The following is a 24,260-nucleotide window of genomic DNA, read 5'->3' on the forward strand; positions in this document are numbered from 1 at the left end:
TTAAAGAGGCACCGTAAAGCACCACAGCCGCACTGTGACGTCCATACCAAGTCCAACTCACAACTTCCACATCCATTAAATTGGAAGGAAAGACAACTTGGACACATGCCAGTCACTGCGGAAAGGTCCTCAATCACGATGCTTAACTATGGGTCTCGTCATGCTCCAGCTGACCTTCATCTTCTCCGTCATCTCTACTTTACCTATTGTCTTAAAGATGAGCTAGCAAGAATAGTTTAATGACAAGTTTATCAAACATCAAGTGATATCAGTATTGACTAAATTGCTGGACTGTTGTATATGTCTCCATTCAAAAACGATGCCATATCTGAAGATAGATGAGGTTATTGCCTTGGCCTTGCAGTCCCATCTCTTTTCTCTAGAGCTTAACCCTAACTCTCCTGGAGTGGTTTCTCTTGTAATAGCAGCGTGGGCATTGACTCCCTGGCTGTTTAACAGTGTTAGATATTCAAAGGGGGAGGCGCTGCGGAAAATAGATCTCAGGTCAGGAATACTGCCGTCCTTGATTAGATGTTACCCCAATGACACCGTGTGATGTGTAAACATGGGTCAGGTTAATAAAAAGGACATGTTGTTTGATGCTGTAAACCTCACCGTCTGTGAGGGAAAAGACACAAAATCTGTATAGTCTGGGGATAAGAGTAACTGGCAGCTCCCAGTGCTCTGAGACAGCTAGAAAATGGTTGACACAGGGTCTAGTAGGTGCAACACGAGGTAATTTAACTAATAAATGGGGTGGCATCGATGAATGCCACTGGACGGGACATAATCTAGTTCTACTGGATTGCAGGAGTGTTAAATCACTCCAGGGATGTGCTTCAAACCAACATATATGTCATATGTGGGCATAAAGCATATAAGTGGTTGCCACCCGGGAGACCAGGAGCATGTACCTAGCTAGACTACAATCAGCTACTTAGATAGAGACATATTATGTTTAAACTTGTAACATGTTTTATTGCAAGAGTATCAGCAGTTAAGAAAACAGCACAGGATATTAACCCCTTAACGACCAAGGACGAAAATGTACGTCATGGTCGGCTGCTAGTTCCCGCACCATGACGTACATTTTCGTCCGCATTTCAAACTGTCACTTTGTGTAAACACAGAGTGACAGACCCGCGCTGACAGTTGTCCCCGACAGCTGAGACATCAGTCTTGCCGGACAGCGGACCATCGCCGCTGATTTCGGCAGTTAACCCCTTAAGTGCGGCGACGGATTGCCGTCGCCGCATTTAAGTGGTTTGAAGCACATCAGCAGCCCCCACGAAGTGATCGTGGGGGCTACCGATGCTTGTCACGGCAATCGGAGGTCAGATAATGACCTCCGGGTTGCCATGCAAGGAAGCCTCGGAGGAACAGCCTCCGGACGTTCCTCCTCTGCTTCCTGTCAGTGTGACAGTCACGTCACAATGACAGTTAGAGTACATTACACTACGTGTGTAGTGTAATGTACTCTAGCAGCGATCAAAGCTGCAAGACTAAGTGTCCCCTAGTGGGAAAAGTTAAAAAAGTAAAAAAAAGTAATAAAAATGTTTTAAAAAAAGTGTAAAAATAAAAGTTATAAGTTCTATAAACACTAAATGCTTTTTTTCCTATAATAAGACTTTTATTATAGAAAAAAAATGAACACGTTAAAAAAGTACACATATTTGGTATCACCGCGTTCGTAACGAACCCAACTATAAAACTATAATGTTATTTTTCCCGCACGATGAACACCCCAAAAAAAATCAATAAAAAACTACGACAGAATCGCAATTTTTTGGGTCACCACCGCTCCCTAAATAAAGAATAAAAAGTGATCAAAAAGTCGCATGTACCCGAAAATAGTACCAATAAAAACTTCTATCCGTCCCGCAAAAAACAAGCCCTTACACAGCTTTTTTGACTAAAAAATTAAAAAATTATGGCTCTCAGAATATGGTGACACAGAATTTTTTTTTTTTTATAAATAAGTCATTTTATTGCGCAAACGCTAAAAAAAAGGACCAAACCTATATACATATGGTATCGCCGTAATCGTACCAACCCGCAGAATAAATTAAAAATGTCATTTATTGCGTACGTGAGCGCCGCAAAAAAAAAACCTAAAAAAACGGTGTCAGAATTCCTGTTTTTTGCTCAGGATTGCAAAAAAATTGAATAAAAAGTGATCAAAAAAAATCGCATGTACCCCAAAATGGTACCAATGAAAACTACAGATTGTCCCGCAACAAATAAGCCTTCACACCACTCTATTGATGGAAAAATAAAAAAAGTTATGGCTCTTGGAAAGCGGGGAGTGAAAATCTAAAATATGAAATCAAAAAATGGATCAGTCCTGAAAGGGTTAATTTATTTCTAATGAAAAAACGTATGACCACATGTGGGGTATTTCCGTACTCGGGAGAAATTGCTTTATAAAAAAATGGTTGTTTTTTTCCTCGTTTATCCCTTGTGAAAATGAGAAAATGCAACATTTTAGTGGAAAAAATTTTGATATTAATTTTCGCGCCCTAATTCTAATAAACTCTGCAAAAGACCCGTGGGGTCTAAATGCTCACTATACCCCTAGAAAAATTCCTTGAAGGTTTTTCCAAAATGGGGTCACTTTTGGTGGGTTTCCACTGTTTTGGTCCCTCCAGTGCATTGCAAATGCGACATGGCACCGAAAACCATTCCAGCAAAATCATAAATCCAAATGGCGCTCCTTCCCTTCTGAGCCCTGCTGTGGGTCCAAACAGCAGTTTATTACCACATATGGGGTATTGTCGTAATCGGGAGACATTGCTTTACAAATGTTGGGGTGCATTTTCTTCGTTATTCCTTGTAAATAATAAAAATTTCTATGTTGTTTCAGAAAAAAAGTACATTTTAATTCTTACAGACTAATTTCAATATATTTAGCGAAAAACCTGTGTGGTCAAAATGCTAACTATACCCCTAGATAAATACCTTAAGGGGTCTAGTTTTCGAAATGGGGTCGTTTATGGGGAGTTTCTATCATTCTGGCAGCTCAAAGCCTCTCCAAATGTACATTGGGGCCTAAAACATTTTCAAGCAAAATATGAGTCCTGAAAGCCTCCGGGTGTTCCCTTCCTTTGGGGCCCTGCCGTGTGTCCAAACAACGCATTAGGGCCACAATGTGGGTATTTTTGAAAACAGGAGAAAGAGGGTGATAGATTTTGGGGTGTGTTTCTTCATTTTCATGGTCGCTTTACAAAGAAATCGGTCTTCAAACAAATACTTTTATGAAAAAAGTGAAATTATTTTTTTTTTCACCTGATATGCATTAAATTTAGCAAAGAACTGTGGGGTCAAAATAATTACTATACCCCTAAATAAATACCTTATGGGGTCTAGTTTTCTAAATGGGGTCGTTTATGGGGAGTTTCTATCGTTCTGGCAGCTCAAAGCTTCTCCAAATGTACAGTGGGGCCTAAAACATTTTCAAGCAAAATATGAGTCCTGAAAGCCTCCGGGTGCTCCCTTCATTTTGGGTCCTGCCGTGTGTCCAGGCAGCGCATTAGGGTCACAATGGGGGCATTTTTGAAAACAGGAGAAAGAGGGTGATAGATTTTGTGGTGTGTTTCTTCATTCTCATGGTCGCTTTACAAAGAAATTGGTCTTCAAACTGATACTTTTATGAAAAAAAGTGAAATTTTTTTTTTTTCACGTGCTATGTATTAAATTTAGCAAAAAACTGTGGGGTCAAAATACTTACTATACCCTTAGGTAAATACCTTAAGGGGTCTAGTTTTCTAAATGGGGTCATTTGTGGGGGTTTCCATCACTCTGAGACCTATGAGCCTCTGAAAACCTGGCTTGGTGCCGGAAAACAAAATGTACTTCAAAATTTATAAAATTATTATTCAATTTGTAAGTCCTCTAAATTGCTGAAAATTTATTTTATTTTTTTAAAAGTGCTGCCAAAATGGAGTAAAGAGATAGAAATATATATTTAATTAAAAAAATTGTACAGTATGTGTGTACATATGTGACATATTGCAGTTAAAAATAGGGGAAAATGGTAATTTTTACAAAATTTCTTCCATTTTTCTATTTTTTAATTAATTTCCGCAAATCGTATCAGTCTACTTTTACCACTAAAATAAAGTACAACATGTGACGAAAAAACAATGTCAGAATTACTTGGATATTCAAAACTTTCACAGAGTTATTCTCTGATAAAGTCAGACATACCAGATTTGACAAATCTGGCTTGGTCATTAAGGTACAAACATGCCCGGTCATTAAGGGGTTAAAGTGCATGTGGTCCAGACCACCCACCACCCAAATAACCGAAAAGTAAACAAACATTCTGAGCCACCTGTTTACGTGACACTAAATGCTTCCATACCTGATAAAGTTATCTGTCAAGCCGTAGAAAACCACCAAGATAGATGGTATTGCCCGAATTGTGAAACCTGTAATTCCCTAAATCTTCAGGTGTGTACAGTATGTAACGCTGTACACGCACCTATTTCTACGTATACTGAGTATCCATGACGCAGTGAATGGCATAAAAAGAGGCCCTGATTCAGGGGAACTGATCAGAACGTAATCCCGGATTGATATTCTAATACATGGCTAAGCAAATTTATGTTCAAAAGAAGGGAATTGTCAAAAATATGTTAATATCTTTATATGTGTGAACCTAAATTGCTTCACATGGACAGTTGTCACTAAAGCTCAAAGATCTGCTGACAACAGCCTACAGGGGGGATGGCTATTCTATTCTAAGCCTCCTGGTTTATGACTTTGTATTCAGCTGTTACAAAGGCAACTTGAGAAAACGTGATGACATTGTATTTCTTATGGCTAAAGATATGTACTAAAGAGGAGATGGGAAGACGGGATATTACCATATGTAGAATGTTTATGTTTGCAAGTATGAGGTTACCACCTACTCTCATTTTCTTATAAATAAAGATGGATCCGCCCCCTAGGGCAGAGATCGTTTGAACACTGACGCTGCGTGTCATGGCCTCTCTCAGATCCACCATTGAGAGAGAATTCATTAATTTGGAATTCATAGACAAATGCAGAGAATGTCTAAAGTTAACTGACATACTAAATTCTGCAGCGACAGTTGCAGAGAGATTTAAATGTAGCCTAACATTGGATTATTAAAATTGACCCCTAGAAGAAGTCAGAAATGCAGGCGAAAAACGCGTCGGTCTCTAGTTATAATTTTAATAATTTCCTCCACAATCTATTTTGACAGCGGAGATTGCTGAGTTTCAACAGTGCTATAACAGTCTCTCTGACACGCTTCTCAGAAGCAGAACTTGCAGGGTGACAGCTGAGCTGAAGCAGCCACGCTGACTCACCACTCGGAGTGACTTCTTTGGCTCGTGCTCTCCAAGTGTTGCCCTCTGTGATCTACACAGACACAGATGGTGACACTGCTGTCTTAACTCTGGCCACTTCTTGTATGTGCTGCACCGCTCCACTGCTAGGCTCTAATTCTACAGCTCGATGGAGAGGCTCTGCTAACACACAAGCTCACATAGGGCTACTATTCATCCAGCCCACTCAGCAATAACTTTGTAGTATTTAGCTGCAATTGTTGTCTGGACAGGGTGATTGACACCCCGATAACATAGAGTGCCAATATCTGGTACTGTGGCATACATGGGATAATTCCTTCCCAACAGCCGAGCACAAACTTTGCTCATACAATATGGAGTTGCTATTATTGGGGATCAAGATATTTTGACCACAAAGGGTGCTCATAGTTAGCACACAAATATCAAGACCTACATCTAGTTCATCCTTAATGGTTGCCCATCAATTTTTCCAGTGCCGGCGGCACTTTATATGCATACTTGTACTTTGGCATAGCAAATTCACTTAGGGACAAACAGTTCATATACAATATAATTATTTCACGCTTTCCTATATTGTCCTATTCAATTCAAAGCAGAGCATTCATATGACATATGGACTGATTCTTGTCCATAAGGCCATTGCTTTCTTATCTAATAACAAAACCCCTGGCCCTGACGACAACACAGATCCTGCTCTCATATCATATCGCCCAATTTCCCCTTTTAAACAGAATTATAAATTCATCATGAAGATCCTGGTGACCAGCCGTAAAGATTTCTTGCGACGGCCCTTGAACGCAACCCAGCAAGGCTTCACTAAACAAAGATATGCAATGAAAAACATTACAACTATTATAGAAGCTACAGACTATGTTCAAGATAAATCCCACCCTGTCTCCATGTTCCTTGGACTTGACCCTTATAAACCGTTTGATCAGGTATCTTGGCCCTTTTTACATGCTACTGTAATGGCAGGGGGTAGGGAGACGGACAAGTGAGCCCTAATCTACCCGCCACTCTGACCCTGCCTACTTGCAACGACCCGACCTAGTCGACGGGGTACAACTGGGCGGCGGTCCCTGTGCTCAGTAAGTGCACGACAAACACGACAAACATACAAAGGAACACAAGCAAGGAAAAGGGGCCGTTGCCCACGGCAACACCGTGAGCAACCAGAGTGGTGAACGAGCCGAGTCAAGCCAGGAGTGTGCGAGGTACAAAACGAAAAGCAGAAGAGTAGTCGGTAAGCCAGGGTCTGTATGGAGCAGGATGAAAAATAGCAGGAGCTGTAGCTGGGCCAGGAAACCACAAGGAGGGAAACACAAGCAATAACAAGCACCGAGGGACAGGAAGTGCAGGCTTAAATAGACCGAGGGCGGGAGCTAGCTGAGTCTGGCCAGGTTACGATAGGCTCTCCCACTCCTAAGCCTGCCAGCCTGAATGGTGGAAGCAGGAGTCAGACTCAGGGATGTATTCTCAGGTGCTGACTGATTAGTTCTGGGAGTTAACCCCGAAACTGTGCCTGGCAGATCCTTTACAGTACCCCCCCTTTTATGAGGGTCCACCGGACCCTTTCTAAGTGGACCTGGCTTACTGGGGAAACGCAGGTGGAACCTCCTGACCAATACCCCAGCGTGAACATCCCGGGCGGGTACCCAAGTCCTCTCCTCGGGCCCGTATCCTCTCCAATGGACCAGGTACTGGAGGGAGCCTTGGACCATCTTGCTGTCCACAATCCTGGCCACCTCGAATTCCACCCCCTCCGGGGTGAGGATGGGAACAGGAGGTCTCCTCGAGGGAGCCAAGGACGGGGAGCAGCGTTTGAGGAGGGAGGCATGAAACACGTCGTGTATCCGAAAAGACGGGGGTAACTCCAGCCGGAAGGAGACAGGATTGAGGACCTCAATGACCTTATATGGCCCAATAAACCGGGGAGAAAACTTCTTAGACGGAACCTTGAGACGCAAGTTCCTAGACGACAACCACACCAGATCCCCGTGAGCAACCAGAGTGGTGAACGAGCCGAGTCAAGCCAGGAGTGTGCGAGGTACAAAACGAAAGGAGGGAAACACAAGCAATAACAAGCACCGAGGGACAGGAAGTGCAGGCTTAAATAGACCGAGGGCGGGAGCTAGCTGAGTCTGGCCAGGTTACGATAGGCTCTCCCACTCCTAAGTCTGCCAGCCTGAATGGTGGAAGCAGGAGTCAGTCTCAGGGATGTATTCTCAGGTGCTGACTGATTAGTTCTGGGATTTAACCCCGAAACTGTGCCTGGCAGATCCTTTACAGCTACTCTCAAAGCTGCTTTTGACCCTATTTTCCAAATTCACGCCAAATTCCCTCACTTACATAATTACTGGTGAATGGCCAAAAACAAGTCTTATTTTGATATTTTTAGAGGCATGATCCAGGGCTGCCTTCTCTCCCCCTTCTTTTTAACCTTGCTCTTGACCCTCTCTTACTATATCACCTTCAGATTTCCAGCTTCCGAAACCTAAATATGGGCGGATAAATCGATGGGCTTATTTCGAATCCTCAACACTACTTAGCAAATCTGCTTTTTGATCTTCAGACCACAGAAAAAATTGTCAGGATACACTCTAAACCTGGACAAGATGGAAGCTCTGCTTCTAAAAGGCCCAAACTAGACGTTATGGTCGGCTAACATCCCTGTTACATGGAAACCATATTCGATCACATATGTTGGGGTTGTGGTCCGCAAATCTTCTGCTCGCCTATACTCTGCTATATCAGCACTTAGCTATTGTCCCTGGACACCTGGTGACACTCCTCTCTCTCCTACTTAGGGTGAGCAACCTTACTTAACCCGTTAGTGACCACCAATACACCTTTTGACGGCGGCCACTAATAGGCTTTATTCTGAAGCATAAGCCTTTTCACGGCGCTGCATCAGAATAAATAAACAGGGCAGGGAGCCGTTAAATCTCCCTGCTTTCAGTTACCAGAGGTAGCTGAGGGATGTGGGCATTCCTGCTCGAACGGGTGAGATCTCACCCGTTTAACACCTCAGATGCGGCGCTCAATAGCGAGCGCCGTATCTGAGTTGTTTTGGAGAGAGGCAGGGAGCTCCCTCTCATCCCACTGACACTAGGCAATAAGATCACCGAGTGTCTGTGTCTCCGATGGCAGTCGGGGGCCTAATAAAGGCCTCCAGGTCTGCCTGTAGTGAATGCTTGCTAGGTCATGCCGGAGGCATGGCCTAGCAGATGCCTGTCCGTTTTAAACGGACAGGCAGTAATACACTGCAATACAAAAGCATTGCAGTTTATTATAAAAGCGATCGGAGAATCGCATATTAAAGTCCCCTAGTGGGACTAGTAAAAAAAAGTTTCATAAAGTTAATAAAAAAATGTGAAAAAAAATGAAAAACCCACTTTTTCCCCTTACAAACTGCTTCACTATTAAAAACACAAAATAAAGTAAAACAGTTACACATATTTGGTATCGCCGCGTCCATAACGACCCCGGCTATAAAGCTATTATATTATTTAACCCGCACGGTGAATGCCGTAAAAAAACAATTGCTGTTTTCTGTGAATCCTGACTTTAAAAAAATGTGATAAAAAGTGATCAAAAAGTCGCATCTACTCCAAAATGATACCAATGAAAACTAAATTATACAACTTAACCTTGCTCCTCAGAAATGTTCCAGACCGTATCCATAACACCTCATCTTTGAAAGACAATATTATTAACCAACACTTTACCCTCCAGATTCCCTTTTCCACAATGCTACAGCTAACTTTTTCCCAACTTCTGGACACAACCAAAGCGAATCTACTATTACTACTTAGCAAGCATGGCAAAAGAACCCCAAAAAAATTATTTTTCTCCACCCAAATTACTCTGTTCTAAAAAGTTCAGAAATCCTTTTATATCCTATGACTAAAAAGTCGCTTAATTTGCTTTTTTAATTAAATATTTTACCCGAATGAACTTTAAAAATTCTTTGATACCATGATAACAACATTGTCAGATTACCATAAATGAACCTATATCATTGTCATTATATATTCAATTCAGTATATACCAGGTACCCTTGCTGTCTGTAACAACAATTACAACTGCATTCTAGCTTTACAATGGAAGCTCTTCAAAAAACAACAACACATTTTTCCAGATTTTTCTGTGACAGATTTCCCTTACATCTTATGTATACTGGTTATCTTCTATACGCACATCATACAAATCCTTATATCCTTAGGTAATTGCATGTCCTGCTTAAACATCTTTCTGTTGTTTTGTGTATATCAGTATGTTTGATCCTTGGTCATTTCAATGCTGCAAAAAAATAAGCACATGTAGGGTCAATAATGAACCATGCAAAATAAATACAGTACAAATGCTTTCTGTGTCGGGGACACTTTATTATTTCAATGTTAAGTGTATTTGGTGCAGTCGGTATCATGCATTTTCCAGTCATTCATCATTGGAACTAACAAATAATATTTTCTCCCCTGAAATTATTTTTTTTAGAATAGAAAGTGAAATAAAACCAGGATGATTAGGGTAGCTAATATTTTTTATATCAATGAACTTTACATGCAGCTCCTCCAACAGAGGCATGTATCACACATTCCATATGGATGTTACTCCTCCAAAGAAGTTCCAACAGGTTGGTATGATCTCTGTGCTTTTGGCATGTATTGATTACGATAGATAGATAGATAGATAGATAGATAGATAGATAGATAGATAGATAGATAGATAGATAGATAGATAGATAGATACAAAAATGTTAGTCAGCTCCTCCTATATATATAGTAATCCTGCAAACTCCTGTATGTAGGAGAAACTACTTTGGACCTTAAAACCAGACTAAATCAGCATAGATACACTATTAGGCTGGGTTCACACGACCTATTTTCAGGCGTAAACGAGGCGTATTATGCCTCGTTTTACGCCTGAAAATAGGGCTACAATACGTCGGCAAACATCTGCCCATTCATTTGAATGGGTTTGCCGACGTATTGTGCAGACGACCTGTAATTTACGCGTCGTCGTTTGACAGCTGTCAAACGACGACGCGTAAATGGACTGCCTCGGCAAAGAAGTGCAGGGCACTTCTTTGCCACGTAATCTGAGCTGTTCTTCATTGAACTCAATGAAGCACAGCTCAAGATTTACGAGCGTCTCAGATGGCTCGCAAAATGCGAGGAGGAGCATTTACGTGTGAAACGAGGCAGCTGTTAACAGTCTGTCTTTTCACACGTAAATGCCTCTCATCGTGTGAACATACCCTTAGAAAGAAAAAACTGGATCTCCCTGTGTCTAGACATTTCACTGACTCTGGACACACTGAACAACAATTAAGATTCTGGATTTTAGATCGTATCCCTCCACTTAGAAGGGGTGGTGACAGGACCAAACTCTTAAAATTAAGGGATATACAATGGATAGGGTGGCTCGACACTCTTAAACCAAACGGTTTGAATGTAAACTTTGCATTAGGTGGGTTAGTGTAGATCCCCTCAGCACTGAGCCTCATCGGTGGTACGACTTGACACCACCAGACGTATACTGACATGATAACTAAATTTCACTTACTGGATACTAACTACTCTTTTTTATTATAGATGAAGTTACATCTACGTGGATATCACCCCTGTGGACTCAAGGAATCACCGTCTTGTAGACTTTCTACCTTCTCTATGGCTAGTTACCCGGTGACTGTGTTAAATTGTACTATTGATATTATTGTTTATATTGGTTGCCATCTGTACCTGAATAGGTTTCGTGTTGGCTATAGGCATTCATAACCTCATACTGCTTGGACCCATTATGACATAGGTGCTCTCTAGAGTTTCTCCTCCATACACTTATCTATCACTTAGAAATACACTAAGCAGTGGCGTAACTACGGCTGCTACAGGGCCCGCGGCATGGGCCCCCACCATGGCCGGAGGCTCCGCTAGCAGCCGCTATGGCTGCTACAGCGCGACGCCACTGAACAGTACGGCAGAGCAGGGAGGTATCTGCCATTAAACAAAAGACATGTATCCCCTATCCACAGGATAGGGGATACATGTGTGATCGCAGGCATTGATAGGGAGAACGGGGGACTGAAAGTGCCCTGAAGTTCTCCATCACAAACCTCGGACTTCCGGGGTCTGTGTCGGCAGCTCCGTAGAAATGAATGGAGCGCCGGTCGCGCTTGTGCGACCCCTGTAGATAACGCCATACAGTCCCCCTCTAGATAACGCCATAAAGCCCCCTCTGTAGATAACGCCATACAGTCCCCCTGTAGATAACGCCATACAGCCCCCCTGTAGATAGCGCCATACAGCTCCCCTGTAGATAGCGCCATACAGCCGCCCCCTGTAGATAGCGCCATACAGCCCCCCCTGTAGGGAACGCCATACAGCCCCCCCTGTAGGGAACGCCATACAGTCTCCCCCTGTAGGGAACGCCATACACCCCCCCTGTAGGGAACGCCATACAGACCCCCTGTAGATAACGCCATACAGTCCCCCCGTAGATAACGCCATACAGCCCCCTCTGTAGATAGTGCCATACAGCCCCCTCTGTAGATATCTACAGGGGGGCTGTATGGCGTTATCAAAAGTGGGGGTTTGTAAAAAAAGGCACTATCTACAAGGGGGGGGTTGTGTGACACCCAGGGGAGGGGGGGCCCCAGTCAAAAGTTTGCTATGGGGCCCAGTCTTTCCTAGTTATGCCCCTGACACTAAGACACGTATGTGTGTTGCCCCTTGGGTAGTGGTTGATGGCTGCTGACAGCGGTTAACGACCTCCTCCCGTCCCCTTATTTTAAAATGAGTGTGATCCCCATTTACTAGACTGCAGCCGTATACTATCTGGATTCCTACGGTTATTTCGCTCCGGTGCCTGCCGACCAGAAACTGTCCTCAGGTAGTACAAACTTTCCCTATATATAGTTATTACTATGATTACGTTCTCTAGTTCCATTAGTGCGCAGGCGTAATGCTGCGCTACTATATTTACCTCTTTGCCAGTAGTCTGTATGGCGACCATAGTATTCAGGCCCAGTACGCATGTGCGAAATCGCGATTCACATCCGGGACACTGACCTATTGAGTAATACTTCCGCGCATTGCGGTTAGGTGATCATGTCTCCTCATGTGATATCGGTTTTTAATCCATTTTTTCCTTTCACGATTACACAGATGTTTGTATTAATGTTTATTGATACTTTAAACTATATTGCACATATACTGAGTACAGTCACACTTACTGTTGCAATTGACTATTGAATCTGTGCTGTTATTCACATTTGACCTGCTACACTGCAATTTGCTATATTGTCTTTGTATTCTGACACTTTATTTGCTTGATTACTGATTTTGTATTCGCTGATTGGCACCTTGTTTTATACTGCTGTGTGTTCACATGTCTTTTGCTTGGTCTGCTCCCTAGGGCTTGCACCCACATCTTTTCCGATGCTGCTTGACTTTCCGTTTTGCTATATATATATATATATATATATATATATATATATATATATATATATATATATATATATAGAGAGAGAGAGAGAGAGAGAGAGAGAGAGAGAGAGATATGAAGAGATAGCGAGAGAGAGAGAGCTGGGTCCAGAATTATTTGGGCAGTGGCACAATCTTCATGATTTGGGCACTGCATGCCACCACATTGAATTTGAAATGAAACAACTAAGATGCAATTGAAGTGTAGACTTTCAGGTTTAATTCAAGGGGTTGAACAAAAATATCCTGTGAAACGTTTAGGAATTGCAACCATTTTTCTGCACAGCCTCCTCATTTCAGGGGCTCAAAAGTAATTGGACAAATTAACATTACCATAAATAAAATGTTTTTTTAAATACTTTGTAGAGAATCCTTTGCAGGCAATGACTGCATGAAGTCTGGAACCCATGGACATCACCAAACGCTGGGTTTCCTCCTTTGTGATGCTTTACCGGGCCTTTACTGCAGTGGTCTTCAGTTGTTGCTTGTTTGTGTGTCTTTCTGCCTTAAGTTTTGTCTTAACCCCTTCACGACCAGCCCACGTAGATTAACGGGCTGCAGTGCTGGGCTTTTCTCCTGCAGCCCGTTAATCTACGTGCTGTCAGAACAGAGTGCACAGAGCTCTCCCTATGCCCTGAATCTCTCAGAACACGCTGCTACTAGCAGACTTAGTGCTGAGAGAAGACATTAGGACCGGATTGGTGTCGGTCCTGATGACGTGATCACCATGATAAACTAATCATGGTGTTCACAGCAAAGTTTGTTGCAGCAACAAACTTTCACCTGTTTGTTAAAATGTTTCTCCTCCCTCCCTGTCAGATCGTTCTGAGACAGTGAGCGAGAAGAAGCACTGTGCCGAGCAGCTGCTGTGTGTCTCAGATAAAGACACACCAACTGTGAAATACACACAAAAAACACCTCCACATAGATAGCTTAGTGTAGGCAGCTAGTTATAGTTTAGGTAGTCTGTTAGGTAGATAGTTTAGATAGTACTCAGATTAGGGCAATTAATTAATAATCAATTAGGGCTTATAATGTGTATATATATATATATCTATAAAATCACATAGATATATATATATGTATATACTGTGTGTGTGCATATGTGTGTATATATATATATATATATACACAAACACTCACGTCTATATATATATATATATATATACATATACACATACACACACACAAGTGTGTGTATATATATATATATATATATATATACATACACATATATACACACACACGTAATATATATTATATATAGACATAAATTAGAAATTTGTTAATACTAAAAATCAATAATTAGGGATGTTATATATCTATAACATCATATAGATATATACATACATGTAATATATACGCATACACACATATACTTATATAAATCTCTTCATATATTTAACACGTCTATAAATTCTAAATACTTTGATTCATTGTTAGGGCTGTTCATAAATGTATTATTTATTGGGGTTGTCATAATTTAGTTGTGATGTAGTTAATTACATATATATCTATGATGTGGTATAGATATATACGCACACGTAATATATATATATATATATACACACTACCGTTCAAAAGTTTAGGGTCACTTAGAAATGTCCTTATTTTTGCAAGAAAAGCACAGTTTTTTTCAATGAAGATAACATTAAATTAATCAGCAATACACTCTATACATTGTTAATGTGCTAAATGACTATTCTAGCTGCAAAAGTCTGGTTTTTAATGCAATATCTACATAGGTGTATACAGGCCCATTTCCAGCAACCATCACTCTAGTGTTCTAATGGTAGATTGTGTTTGCTAACTAAGGCTAATGGATGATTAGAAAACACTTGAAAACCCTTGTGCAATTATGTTAGCACCGCTGTAAACAGTTTTGCTGTTTAGAGGAGCTATAAAACTGACCTTCTTTTGAGCTAGTTGAGAATCTGGAGCATTACATTTGTGGGTTCGATTAAACTCTCAAAATGGCTAGAAAAAGAGAGCTTTCATGTGAAACTCGACAGTCTATTCTTGTTCTTAGAAATGAAGGCTATTCCATGCGAGAAATTGCCAAGAAACTGAAGATTACCTACAACGGTGTGTACTACTCCCTTCAGAGGACAGCACAAATAGGCTCTAACCAGAGTAGAAAGAGTAGTGGGAGGCCCCGCTGCACAACTGAGCAACAAGACAAGTACATTAGAGTCTCTAGTTTGAGAAATAGACGCCTCACAGGTCCTCAACTGACAGCTTCATTAAATAGTACCCGCAAAACGCCAGTGTCAACGTCTACAGTGAAGAGGCGACTCCGGGATGCTGGCCTTCAGGGCAGAGTGGCAAAGAAAAAGCCATATCTGAGACTGGCTAATAAAAGGAAAAGATTAATATGGGCAAAAGCACACAGACATTGGACAGAGGAAGATTAGAAAAAAGTGTTATGGACAGACGAATCGAAGTTTGAGGTGTTTGGATCACACAGAAGAACATTTGTGAGGTGCAGAACAACTGAAAAGATGCTGGAAGAGTGCCTGACGCCATCTGTCAAGCATGGTGGAGATAATGTGATGGTCTGGGGTTGCTTTGGTGCTGGTAAAGTGGGAGATTTGTACAAGGTAAAAGGGATTTTGAATAAGGAAGGCTATCACTCCATTATGCAACGCCATGCCATACCCTGTGGACAGCGCTTGATTGGAGCCAATTTCATCCTACAACAGGACAATGACCCAAAGCACACCTCCAAATTATGCAAGAACTATTTAGGGAAGAATCAGGCAGCTGGTATTCTATCTGTAATGGAGTGGCCAGCGCAGTCACCAGATCTCAACCCCATAGAGCTTTTGTGGGAGCAGCTTGACCATATGGTACGCAAGAAGTGCCAATCAAGCCAATACAACTTATGGGAGGGCCTTCTGGAAGCATGGGGTGAAATTTCTCCCGATTACCTCAGCAAATTAACAGCTAGAATTCTAAAGGTCTGCAATGCTGTAATTGCTGCAAATGGAGCATTCTTTGACGAAAGCAAAGTTTGAAGGAGAAAATTATTATTTCCAATAAAAATCATTATTTCTAACCTTGTCAATGTCTTGACTATATTTTCTAGTCATTTTGCAACTCATTTGATAAATATAAGTATGAGTTTTCATGGAAAACACATAATTGTCTGGGTGACCCCAAACTTTTGAACGGTAGTGTGTGTGTATATATATATATATATATATATATATATATATATATATATATACACAAACATTCATATAAATTATTAATTTTATTAATTTCACATATCAAATAATTGATTGTTAGGGTCGTTCATAAAGTTATTCATTATTAGTCGTTCAACAGTTGATTAGTTGTAAAGATTCAATTGATTATATAGGTATACGTAATATATACATGTACACACATACATTTAGATAAAATAATTTATTCCTATATTTTACAGTTCTATTAATTCTAGATACTAATTGATTAATTGTTAGGGTCGTTTATAAATGTATTTTAAATTCCAGATAATACCGGCAATATTAATATATACAACAAGAGTTTAAAAAATCTCCTGGCCAGGAAAAGAGAACATACAATAGAACCTCTATGCATAAGTCAAATCCCCTAATGGATAAATAACATTCATTATATATATTTCTTTGACAAGTTTTTGAAAAGAAAGAAATTCAAAAGAAAACCGCTGGGTTATGTTCACACTTGCGGTTTTCAACCATATATATTGTTTTATCCAAAGAGTGGCCAGAGTTCCTATTTCAAGTGGTTGGTAATGATGTTTTGGAGAGAATCTTTTTATATAGTATAGTTCTCAACATAGGAAAATAGCCCTCTTATATTCAGGGGATAAATTTTGCAGCGTGTTTTTTTCTCTCTTTCTATGAACAGATCCTTGGTTTTTATAGGGATCTTATAGTGGTAGGTAGTCTATTCATAGACCCTTTGGGTCAGTATGTAGCCCTCGCAATCTTGAATTTTAGAGCAGGGCACTTTTATTGCTCATACGGGTTTTTACCTTCAACATCCAGCGAGTGCCAGGAAACCATACGTAGGGGCAATCAGCCCAGCAGGTGGAATGGAAGATATTCACCAAGTTAGTATTCACTTATATGACCATGTGTTTCGTTTAAGGCCTCCAAATCTCCACCATCACATCAATTGATGCTCTCCTTTTCTATATACGTGGGCATTCACCACTGCACTCCGAGAGACACGGGACCCGACAAGGCAGGACCGCACGCCGGCAGCCAGGTAAGTTTAAAATTGTATGGTATTTCTCTTTCCACGTGGTGTCTCCAACATTGGACAGGGATTCACAGGGCAGGGTTTAGACGTCACTACCTGCCCTGTTTGATTAGGTCAGCTGACGCGTTACATCCCTGAACAGGATTTCCTCACAGCTCTGGGGGTGCTTTTTCTCCTTTATTCCTTGCAAAAATTTAAAATGTCTATGTTTCTTCAGAAGAAATGTAGATTTTCATTTTCACAGACTAATTCCAATAAATTCAGCAAAACACCTGTGGGGTTAAAATGCTCACTATACAACTAGATAAATTCCTTGAGGGGTGTAGTTTCCAAAATGGCGTCACTTTTGGGGATTTCCACTGTTTAGGCACCACAAGACCTCTTCAAACCAGACATGGAGCCTAAATTATATGGTAATAAAAAGGAGGCTTCAAAATCCACTAGGTGCACCTTTGCTTGTGAGGCCTGTGTTTCAGTCCAGTAGCACACTAGGGCCACATGTGGGAAATTTCTAAATACTGCAGAATCTGGGAAATAAGTATTGAGTTGCGTTTCTCTGGTAAAACCTTCTGTGTTACAGAAATTTTTCTATTACATATGAATTTTTTGTAAAAAACATTTGTAAATTACACCTCTACTTTGCTTTAATTCCTGTGAAACGCCTAAAGGGTTAAGAAACTTTCTTAATGCGGTTTTGAATACTTTGAGGGGTGCAGTTTTTAAAATGGGATGATTTTTGGAGCGTTTCTAATATATAAGGCCCTCAAAGCCACTTCAGAAATGAACTGGTCCATGAAAAAATAGGTTTTGGAAATTTCTTGAAAATGTGAGAAATTGTTGGTAAAGTTCTAAGCCTTGTAACGTCCTAGAAAAATAAAAGGACGTTCATAAAACTGTGCAATCATAAAGTAGACATAATGGGAAATGTTAACTAGTAACTATTGTGTGTGGTATTAATATCTGTTTTGCAATCAGATACATTCAAATTTAGAAAAATGCAATTTTTTGCAAATTTTCTCTAAATTTTGGTGTTTTTCACAAATAAATACTGCATTTATCGACCAAATTTTTTCACAGACATAAAGTACAATATGTCACGAGAAAACAATCTCAGAATCGCTTGGAAAGGTAAAAGCATTCCAAAGCTATTACCACATTAACGAACATATGTCAGATTTGAAAAAATCACCTGCGTCCACAAGGCCAAAACAGGCTGTGTCCTGAAGGGGTTAAGCAAGTGAAATGCAAGCTCGATCGGGTTGAGATCTGGTGATTAGTCAAAAGAAGGAATGCCTGCAGGCAAACAGAACCCTTTTCCTGACTACCCAATTTATGAATAGAAAATAAATTGTTAACACTTTTACATTTTTATTAGGCTACGTATAGCAAGGAACAGACCACATATACAGTTTAAAATTATCACTGCCAATTGCCGATGTGAGGTAAATTCAAACAGCTGGCAAAGCCCAGCGTGGTATGCAACAGCCAAAGGTAAATGCTGACTGACAACAGCAGGACAGTCACGAAGCAATGCTATATGGTCCCAGGCAATGCCCGGATACTCAGAGCAATGTGATCGGCTAAGGCAGGAATTAAAAACAACAATTAGAGCCCCCCCCCGACATGTTTCGCTACCTAGTAGCGTCCTCAGGGGTACACGGGGCTAATGGCGGCGCGACGAAAAAATACTCCTCTTAAGGAGGTGTAAAGTGACGTACATGGGAGGTGGGCGTGAGGCCAAACCGCCAATAGAGCGGAGCAAAACACAGCAAGCGTCAGACAGAAAGATACAGCCAATAAATGGCAACGTATCAAGCAGCCAATAGCAGACACCTAGCCGCGCAGGCGCCCAGTAAAGACTGCAGAGACAATGCAGAGTACGGGCGCCTGCGCAGCAGGGCAGATAGGGAACTTAGAATAATGCCGAGTGACAGATCGGCGCAGGCGCCGTAGAAGCCACTTCGGACATAGTGCAGAGGCCAATGGACCCGACAATGGAATAAGTCAGCGCGGCATCTGAGCCTGCGCAATAGGGCAATCAGACAACTTAGGCAACATTAGGTGGAATCAGGGAGACAAAAAAGGGGACGGTGAAAGCACAGTGAGTCTAGACTCAGTGCAGGGAATAGTACACATGTCCCATCTTTATAAAACAGTAAGACTGTAGTCAATACTGCAAGAACATCCCAGAGCCAGAAAATGTGCCCAACGCCTCAGGGACATATCAAATTCCACAAGTACCATCAGTGTCCCCTTAAGCTTGGCTCTAAGACCGATATTACCCACCACTGCGGCAAAGACATAAACGCATGTATATATCGCCAGCTGTGGATACAGCCACACATAAAAACCCAAAAATAATAATACTAATAAAACAAGGAATGTATATTAACAGACATCAAATAATAATGATGGAGGCCGCCACACTAAAAGATGAATATATGGTCAGATGTTAAATTAGTAGATGAAAAAAGTGGAGTATCAATGTAAAACCGCTCCGTTGGGAGAGGACATGACATGGTAAGTATAAATAGAGACGATCGGACAGGCCAGAGAGCGACATGTAAAAAATCAAAATAAAAATAAATATAAAAAGTAAAAAATAATACGAAAATTGTAAATGTCCACAAAATACGGGAAGGGCGGGGGCAGAAAACCGAATCAATTCACAAGAACGAACTGTACGTGAATCCCTCATTAAGCCCCCTTGACTTGGCCATTGCAGAATATTCCACATCTTTGCCTTAAAAAACTCCTGGGTTGCTTTCGTAGTATGTTTTGGGTCATTGTCCATCTGTACTGTAAAGCGACGTCCAATCAACCTTGCTGCATTTGGTTGAATTTGAGCAGAAAGTATATCCCTTAACACTTCAGAATTCATCCGGCTGCTTCTGTCTTCAGTCACATCATCAATAAACACTAGTGACCGAGTGCCTTTGGCCGCCATGCATGTCCATGCCATCACACTGCCTCCACCATGTTTTACAGAGGAGGTGGTGTGCTTTAGATCATGAGCCGTTCCAAGCCTTCTCCATACTTCCTTCCATACTCTCATCATTCTGGTACAAGTTGGTCTTAGTTTCATCTGTCCAAAGAATGCTGTTCCAGAACCGGGCTGGCTTCTTTATATGTTGTTTGGAAAAGTCTAATCTAGCCTTTCATTTTTTGAGGCTGATTAATGATTTTCACCTTGTGGTGAACCCTCTGTATTTGCTCTCATGCAGTCTTCTCTTTATGGTAGACTTAGATACTGATACATCTACTTCTAGAAGAGTATTAGATAGAGTAGATAGATAGATAGAGTAGATAGATAGATAGATAGATAGATAGATAGATAGATAGATAGATAGATAGATAGATAGATAGATAGATAGATAGATAGATAGATAGATAGATAGACAGACAGACAGACAGACAGACAGACAGACAGACAGACAGACAGACAGATAGATAGATAGACAAATCCGTTTATTTTATTGAAGATTATTAACACTACTGATTCTAGTTCAAAGAATGAATGACGTAGACACGTCATGCCCCCTCTGACAATGTATCTTCATTGTATGGGATTATGAGATATTTTGCAGCCACATGTAATTAGGTAAATATGACACCTGTTCTCATATTACAAAAGAGCAAATCTAACATATTATATTATGAACATATGGTGTAGTCTAAATACAACAAAGACATTTCATGTGGGCTCATCCATCCAGCCCAGACCCATACATCTAACACCCTTATCAACAAGCCCTTAGTTTTCTTTGCTGGGTACATTTATACAGTACATCTTTGTACCAGCTAAGCCATTGATGTGGCATTGAATCTGCTAACAAGAGAACACGCTACATCTATAAAATGAACACACATTTCTTCAAATACCTCACCTATGTGAGAAGAGCAAAATTTGATGTGAACCTATCTTTAAAGGAATAACACATTAAATTGTGCGTTTTATGAAAAGTATTGCCAGCTTCCACTGTAGAAAAATAGGTCCTACTTGCTCATTTGTTGCACAATAGACTACCTCTCAATAGGTGGCTCTTCTAATTGTTCATCCCCCATGTGGGTTATTGTACAGAAAGGATGAATTCAGATGTTTTATTCAGCCTTGGCTTGCAGCTCACGGTGGATGCAGCTGGAGAATTTGGTTTCATCCTTAATGAGCATTAGCACCTAAAATGAAAGATCCTTCTCTTGCCGCTGTTTTCTGTGACACCAGAATAAAACGGCATGTAGAGAAAAGTCATTTAAAACAGATATTAGGTACAACAAAGGCCTTATCTGAAACTCCAAGCAACAGAGACTCTCACGCTCCTGCTTTTTAGCTATAATTTACTTAAAGGGAATGTGTTGCCAGCAAAACATGTTTGTTTTTTTTAGTTAAACAATTAGTGTGTAGGTGCCGGGAGAAACGAGGGGATTGAACGGTCTAACCTCCTACACTGTGTGTCGCCATGTTTTGAGCTAACACACAGTGTAGTAGGTTAACATACAGTAGTAAACACACAGTAAAACACGAACATACATAGAAATCCCTTACCTGCTCCAGTCGCCGCCGCTCCCTCCGGTTCGTCCGCTCCGTCTGCTGCCGCTGCTCCATGTGCACAAGTCCAGAAGCCGCGACCGGAAGTAGTAATCTTACTGTCCGGCCGCGACTTCCGGTCCACAGGAAAATGGCGCCGGACGGCGCGCATTTCAAATTGAACTGTGTGGGAGCGGCGCATGCGCCATTCACCACACAGCGGCGTACACCAAAGTGGATGGAACGGGCCCCGTTCGCAGTCCCTATGGGACTGGAGCTGCCGTATTCCATGTCTGTATGTGTCGTTAATCGACACATACAGAAATGGAAAAAAAAATGGCAGCCCCCATAGGGAAGAAAAAGTGTAAAAATAAGAAAAAGTAACACACAAACACACAAATTAATCCAAACGTTTTTAATAAAGCACGAACATCAAACTGATATTATAAAAAAAAAATTGGTGACACTGTTCCTTTAAGAGTAATAGAAATTGTAGCAAGTCGCTTCACAGAGACGGTCATGTCTTCATGTTTTCCACTTTATTGGTATTTTGTATTAGAGCAGTTGTTATGTTGTCAAGTAAAAAAATACATTTATAAAACTAGATCAAATTGACTAAGATAAACAAGTCGTTCAATTTACTGTAGTTTGAGTTTATAAAAAATTATCAAGGGATTCTAAAAGTTGTTTGCAATTCTTTCTAGTTCACAAAGAATTAAAGGGATTTGTGGGTTTATGGAAATAAAGCTTATGCATTGTATAATAAAAAGATCTGCCACGTCCTAATATACTTTGTGCTTTAATATGTCTGCTTGCTTTCTGTAAATGGGAACATGCCATTCTTCAGTAAGGAAAGTCCCTCTTCTCTATCTCAATGATAGTTGTATAGTTAGTGACAAAAATAATAATCTCAATGGAATAGGAAGGATGCCAAATATTTTTTTACTATAGTGACTGGATAAAAGCCAAAGGTTGCCTAGTAGCCAGTCATTTATCAACGCCAAGTAATGGTACTTCCTAAATAAAAAGAATGACGTGATTTAGCAAAAGTAAATCGAAACTTTCTAGAACTCAATTCGCAAGTGAATTAATTGGGTATTGTAAAGTTTATATTTCTTTTATAGCATGATGGTGCCTCGCACTCATTTGCCAACAGTACTGAGTCTATAACAATGGAAGTTTTATTGGAAAGCTACAGAAGTAATGAACTGTACTGCATGGCCTCTCAGTTGTTCTCATACTGCAATTGGAAAAAAAAAAAATCTCCAATGCTCCCTAGTGACATTTTATAGAGTCATTCGTAGTGAATTTAAATTACCTCTGGGTTTCCCCCGCAACAGCAAAATCAATAAAGTGTTGAATGGAAAATAATTTCCACTTTCTATAGCCCTTAATTTTTCTGCTGTATATATATTAATAAGTATAAAAGATGCTAGAGACATTAGTCTGATATCCTGTCTAGATAGATTAACTGTAATAAAGTATAGATTATCTGTACATATTACAATTTTTACTTAACAAGCTGGTGCTTAGAAATCATATTTGCCAAATATATATATTGTTACTTCTCGCAAGAAAAAAAACTTGGTATTTCACACTATTCACCTGTGGGACTTACTTTCCCGGTAACCTGGGGTTCCCCAAGTTTATTGCCTTGAAGACTGTGTATCAGAGTGGAGAATCCCACTCACCGTAGCAAGTGGCTGCTTATAGCAACAGTAGATGATAGAAGGTAAACTACAGATGATAAAGTACAAAGTCATGTAACAACAGTGAGGCAGAAGGGAACATATATATTGTTACTACCCATGGGAGAAACCTGGTAACTTGCACTATGCACCTGTGGGACACCCTTTCCTTGTAACTTGTTGGCCCTAGGACTTCAGGGTGATGTTCTCACAGTTTATTGCCTAAAGACTAAGGAGCGGAGAATAAGTAATCAACTGCTGAAGGTAAGGTATAAAATCATTAGAGAGGGATGTAACTGGAATCAAATAAGAAGTTCAGTACCAGGAATGTTAGGCCCCATTCACACGAACGTGTTTTTGCGGCCGCAATTCCCCCGAAAATCCACGGGAGAATTGCGGCCCCATTAATTTCTATGGGGCCATGCACACGACCGTAGTTTTTACGGTCCGTGCATGGCCCAGGAGCCCGCACCGCAGAAAGAACGGACCTGTCTTATTACGGTCATGTTCTGCGGTCCGGGCTCATTGAAAATAATGGCTGCAGCCATGTGGCTCGCGGCTGACATTCCGCAGCCGGCCGACCCGAAAATCACGGCCGTGCACACGGCTACGGTCGTGTGCATGAGCCCTTAGAAAAGAAGTCAAGTAAGAATCAGAGGTCATAAGCACATTTATAGACCTTTTTAATACAATATGCATTATTTTACTTTTATTCTTTATTTATTTTTGCAACCAGAAACCACAACCAAAAAACAGAAGGGAAACCGTGATATTCATAGCATGTGATGTGAAGTCTACATGGACTTTCACACAGCTTAATATAAAAGTCACGAAGTATGTAGTTTATATGTTGCGCATGTATGTGTGTTTGTCCCTTGGAATCTCTCATTTTTGCTATAAACCCAGAAGACCAAGTTTGTTTAACCAATCTAGCCAATAATCTACCAGATTTATTTCCAAAACTGAAAAGTTTGGCTTCCATAGCCGATCTTTT

The sequence above is a fragment of the Rhinoderma darwinii genome, chromosome 4 (genome assembly GCF_050947455.1).
Source record: "Rhinoderma darwinii isolate aRhiDar2 chromosome 4, aRhiDar2.hap1, whole genome shotgun sequence".
Lineage (NCBI taxonomy): Eukaryota > Metazoa > Chordata > Amphibia > Anura > Rhinodermatidae > Rhinoderma > Rhinoderma darwinii.